The sequence below is a fragment of the Dermacentor variabilis genome, chromosome 1 (genome assembly GCF_050947875.1).
Source record: "Dermacentor variabilis isolate Ectoservices chromosome 1, ASM5094787v1, whole genome shotgun sequence".
Taxonomy (NCBI): domain Eukaryota; kingdom Metazoa; phylum Arthropoda; class Arachnida; order Ixodida; family Ixodidae; genus Dermacentor; species Dermacentor variabilis.
This window is the reverse complement of record NC_134568.1, coordinates 218,937,747-218,943,539: the sequence shown is the minus strand read 5'-3', so window position 1 is coordinate 218,943,539 and position 5,793 is coordinate 218,937,747. Positions and strand designations below refer to the sequence as shown.

General features: G+C 42.5%; 1 long non-coding RNA gene across 1 annotated transcript; it reads right to left on the bottom strand.

Annotated features, from left to right (window-relative positions):
- Nucleotides 1-1,879: 1,879 nt before the first annotated feature.
- Nucleotides 1,880-5,511, bottom strand: LOC142557343 (uncharacterized). Its single transcript, XR_012822762.1, has 3 exons — nucleotides 4,837-5,511; nucleotides 4,135-4,197; nucleotides 1,880-2,101 (listed from the first exon to the last, which is right to left on the bottom strand). It is a non-coding gene; the product is annotated as an uncharacterized LOC142557343 (long non-coding RNA).
- Nucleotides 5,512-5,793: the final 282 nt, after the last annotated feature.

Genomic DNA, 5,793 nt, shown 5'->3' with positions numbered 1-5,793 from the left:
GAGCTTGGTGGTGCAACCCACCACCCCGTTCCAAAGGGGACAACATCCATCCATTCATCCAGTTCCTTCATAAGACCCCTCAATCATAAAGTTTCCTACAAAAATTACTTGTAGGAAACTCTATGCCCTCAATCTCCCAAAGTAGCGCCATTCACTTCCCTCCTCCTCCGCTCGGCGTGGCCTCGACGGTGGCGCCGCCGGTGCTGGGCCTGCCGTAGCAGACGACGGCTAACACGCTACGGGAAGAAATCCGCAGAAAAGTTTGTTCGAGCCCTGCGGAGCAGTTTTTTCAATAGAGATCTTGCTTCGTCAGTCGGTAACTGGCCTTAACAATGTCGTGTTGGAATTGTGGAAGACATAGAGAAAAGGACTATTATTCAAGGCGTATTTAAGGCGTAAAGTGCGCGCACGTTGAGACTTCGTGTGGCTGAAACCCGACGCAAGCACGCGGTGTGCTCAAACACGCGCGTAATTGCCAAAGTTTCAGGTTTTGATAGCGTGAAAGTATGTGCACATGGTTTCGTAGGTTCATTTACGTACCTGCAGGATACTTTTGTTCGGCTGGCGCGTGAGAGATTCCGACTGTCTGCGGTCAGCAACGCCTGGCAACAGGGCCGCTTTTTTCATTGCGTGGTGCTTTGGTAATCGTGACGATAGATTGATTTATTTACAAGTACTACTCCAGGAGGGCACATGTAACGGCTAACGGAGGCCTCTGAAGAGCACGTGACATTACAATAAAGCAGGCGGCGCGGGGAGTCTCCGTATACAAAATTGGCTGTCCGCTATAGCGGACAGCCTATCTTATACTCCCTTGCATGCACAGGCTTCCCACGAAACACGCAAGCAGCTATTTGATGTCTAAAAGATGTCTTGAACGGCTAATTCAAAAGCCTAGTAGCTGTCTTGATCAAGACATTTTGTAGCCATGGACATCTAGAAATACTTCAGTAAGCCCTGCTAACGTTACGCTAAAAGTTGGCTAATGGACAGCTTGACAAGAACAACTGAAGACTTTTATTAGACATTCCCTCAAATTTTTGCGGCAGCTGTTACAGTAACACAACGTTTGCCCACAGTTACAATTTATTTTAAACGAGGCATGGACATCAGAAAAAAAAAGTTTATATTGTCGGATAGAGTGATGCAGAGGTAGTTTTTCCAGATGTGAACCATGGGAATAGTGTAGTACAGCCTCATTGGTCAATTTGTGCTTTTTAATTAGACCAATCAATTGAATGCCACCTGTCAGAATTATTTTGCAAATAAAACAATATCTGTATTGTATGCTGATATAATTCCAATGTTCACTTATTGACCTAAACAAGAACATCTCTGCGTGAAACACGTCATTATTGACAAAACTTCGCCCTGCTGGGTCTCCACCAAATTGAAATAGTTTCTAGCAAAGAAAAATTTTGTCAGTGATGCTGCAGTTCAGGCAAAAATTACATCCTTGTTTCAGCTACAGGGGGCACAATAGCCTTACACCAGTATACGAAACAGAACACCGTGCTGCAATGAGTTAAGAAATAAAGGATAGTACACATCTGGAAAAACACTCTGCGAACCACTCTAACTAGCAATATAAATATATTGTTTCTGATGTCCATGCTTCATTTAAAAGTAAATTGTAACTTACTTTCTGGGTGCCTCTTGTAAGGTAGCGCCACATGCTTGCACAGCATCACGCGGAAATAATGGCGAGTTCTTCAGCATACCATACATTAGTGAATTCCTTGTATGTTGCATGTTAGAAGAACTGAAAGATAAATCATAATATGCTGTTATTTTTTTTTCATAAACTGTATGATGAGCTTTTCATGCATAAAAGGTGATTGCAAGCGAAAATGCAGCAAGGCATCAACTTCACACCATGTCACATACTCATACTTTATTACCTAATAAATTAGAAAAGATGCAGAAAGTGTAATTAACAAGAGTGACAAATAGCAGCAAAGGTGATCATGGATAAATCTTCAAGATGATTGCCGCCGCTGCCAGAGTAGGCCAGCCTTCGTAGGAGAGCAACTGGCTGCCCACAAAAGCTTGCTTTCACAGGCCACGCGTGACGGTTCTTGTAGACATAGGAAAGCAATACCTGCACAGAACAGGAAAAAAAGGGCAAGGGAAGAAATGGGAATGTTGAAATTGGAACTTCAATTAGCAATATGTGCTAAGTAAAAAGTTTGGCTCACATTAAAAATAAATTTAAGCACTCATTTCTCTTAAATTACAGGTATCTTAAGGTATGTATGCGATGATGTTTAAAATGACTAGTATATTTCCTATCATAAAAGGCCAACAAACACTGACACCAAGGACAACATAGGGGAAATTACTTGTGCTTAATAGATTAAATAAAGAAACGATAAATTAATGGAAATTAAAGTGGATGAAAAAACACCTTGCCGCAGGTGGGAACCGAACCCGCAACCTTCGCATTTCGCGTGCTATGCTCTACCAATTGAGCTACAGCGGCGTCGTTTTCCCATCCACTTTCTTGGGTATTTATGTGTCCTAGTCGAACGCTGGGAGTGTTAGCCAGCGCCACAACTCAGAGACCTTGTTCCTGGCATATAGTCATTAAGTTGCATAGCAGAGTCAAAGTCAGCCTTTAATTTATTGTATGGTGTTTTGTGGCTAAAAAGCCACTTATCAACCTGTCAAACAAGTCTGAGAAGCTTCCTGCAAAATATAATCAGTTTAAAACAGTAATTCACTCTGCAGGTAAATGATGTACTAACTTAATTAAAAAGTTAAATAGCGTTTTATATTGTTGAACTAAAAGCAAGTTTGGCATTTTGCACTGCCTAGCTGTTGCCTTTCTTTCAAACTTAAACATCACACAGCACAGAGTAAGCAGGTAGCATGCAAAGGAGGACTGGTGATAAAGTAGTGTTCCAAAACAACACTCCTAGCTGGATCAATCACTTTGTTGATATATTTTCATGTGACCCTAATTGGCTTCGGGCAATACCTCACACAAATGACGCAACACCTTGGATGATGCGTCATACAAAGTTGAAAATATCTCATGATGTGATCAAACAATAACATTGCCCACTGACTTGGAAGTGTTAGCATGCTGTTTGCGTGAGAAAGTGCAAAGTGATTCGTATAGGTGGCAAATTCATCAGTGTATCTATAGCCTCAGGTAATTCTGAGCATCTATGCTGACTTGCAACTGAGAAGCCACTGCACACAAAAAGGTGTATTCAAGTAATGGTCCATGCAGAATAATTGCCCACCTAGTGAAAAGGCAAATGTGGCAGGCTAATGGGCCAGGGCAAATAGATTGATAAATTCTGATAACACCTCCAATGATATTATTGAAATAGGTGATAAAAAACAGCACAAGTAAAATTGCAGTTATGACAAAATTTTAAAAGCACCTCTGCAAACTGCTGGAACCCTATGCATCATGCCTGTTCTACACGCACATATGTTGCAGCGCAATCTATATCTCAGACCCAGGCACCTCCACAGATCACTTTGTGATCTCCTCACAATAAGGTTAAAAAACAGTCTGGCACAAGCTACTTGATGTGATTCATTTTGCAAGCGCCAGCCAAGTGCTGATGGTGGTAGAGCGAAATTGAAGTTTGTCCTTGTATGGAAGCCTTGGCCCATGTTTTATCAATTCTAGCGGCAAAGCACACCTTTTACAGCACACATAAATCTTAAATTAGACTGCTTGCTGATGCTGTACAGTAAGTTCCTGTAAAGAAACTAAATCACACAGAAAATATTTAGAATACCAAACTAATCAAATACTGCCTTGAATACATTTGTGCATTAGCGAAGCAAGGTGTAATGTACACTGTTGTAGAAAATTTTTACTCATGTATGGAATACTTCTATGACACAGCAGAGTTAATTTGTGAGCTCTTACATAGCAATGACTACCTACAGGTAAATTTTGTAAGGCTTAGGGAAACTAATTATTAGTAGAACTGTGTATGTACACTGGCACTGAGAAATGGTTTAATAGTGGCAGCTTATAATGGACCAGTGCAAAAAAATGGCCATTTGTGAGACACCAATTAGCTATTTTACCACGAAGCGCTCCCTGGCCTTAACCCATATAAAAAGCACTGGGAGGACCAGAGAGGGTACAGTACATCGGCTTACACTGATCATGATGAGGTCCCGTCATCCAGCTAGTGCCAAGGTACAAGAAGGATGTCCAGCCGTCTATAGAGTGAAAGGGACAAAATAAGATAGCATCAAGTCAGTTGAAAGGCAAATTTGCAATTACAAATAAGGTGACCCGGTCACAGTCATTCATTAATAAATGCCAAGCTGTCGTGATTTCACTCCCAGATGGAAGCACCTACTAGGTTAAAGGTTTTGCTGCTTATTTAGAACAAAACACAGGTGAAATTTGTACATCAGCAGACGATTTAATTTGGAATTCTATAGATGAAGTAAACACTGCAGTTATATTTTTTGTTTTGCTATAAAGTGGGAAGGCTACAAACTGCATAGTCACTGACACACACGCGCGCACACGTAAGAACAAAAGGACACAAAATAGGGCGAGTTCAGTCTGGTTCAGCATTACAGCCAGTGCGTCGTCTTCGAATGCACTCCTTTCGGTTGGTTCGTGCTACGTTAACCACAGGCTAACAAGCAGGGCAAAGTTCTGACTGTTGTTGCGGAAGTCGTGGAGCGCGGTAGTGCTTAACGGCTGAACACAAGCAGAACCCTCGTATAAAAGTAATGACGAAAACTCGTAGGGCAGAAGAGCCCATATATCAAGAATTGTCGCGGGTAACACCTAAATATATTCACATTGTTGACGAAAAACGAAGCGCAATGCATTTAACTTACCGGAAAAAGTGTTATCCGAACGTGCGACGTACAAAGACGCACCGAGACACGAAGGCGGCGAACGCAGATCCCGCCATTGTGGTAGTAAGCCGTCGGCGAAAACACGCAATACAGCCGATGTCACGAAGCACTGATGCAAAACACACGGCACACAGCATCAGCACAGCTAAATGACTCCAGTTAATATCCAGTATAAATGTACAGAACGGCTTAGAATGACGCACACCTGGATAACGAACCCACGACCGAGACATAGCGGGCGGCAATGGCCGTTTTTTCAAACTTCCTGCCTCCCAGTGTTTCCAGCACAGAATAAGATGTCCAACAAATTTGGATTGTGCCGCCGAAGTGATCGCAGCGCGGTGGCTCTGTGACACCGCTGTGCAACACCGGCGTTTCGCTCCTGCTGCTGTAAATACCTGCTGCGCGAGCATAGAATGGTTTCCAGGCGTCGTGTGCGCGCCCCGTATGGAAAACAATAACACGCCTTTGATTGTTGAAGTTCTGGTGTGAAATTATTTAATATTAAAGCCAATTAACTTATGTTGCTTCCAACGAGTTCGATTTGTCTGTGGCGTCTTTTATTCGCTAACGCCGACGGCCGACGGTAACCGCACATTTAACACGTCGTTTGGCATTTTATACACTTTTAGACAAAAAGATCTAGAAAAGTTCTTGAGTTAGACATTCTGAATGCGTTTACCAAAACAGACTCTAGTGACACCAGTAGTGGGTTTTGCCGCAGATAGAATATACACTAGCATATTCCAAGTGCTGAGGTTATTTTTAAAAGAAATTCTATTTTCAGTCTTATCATAGACCAAGACGTCTATAGCCGTTTGTAGCCGTTTCAAGAAGTTTTTAAGAGGTTCTGTGTTTCGTGGGTTCTGCGAGCCCCATATCCAGCCCTGGTTCTAGCTTTGGTGCTCCCGTTGCAGCTTTGGTGCCCTGGAGGCG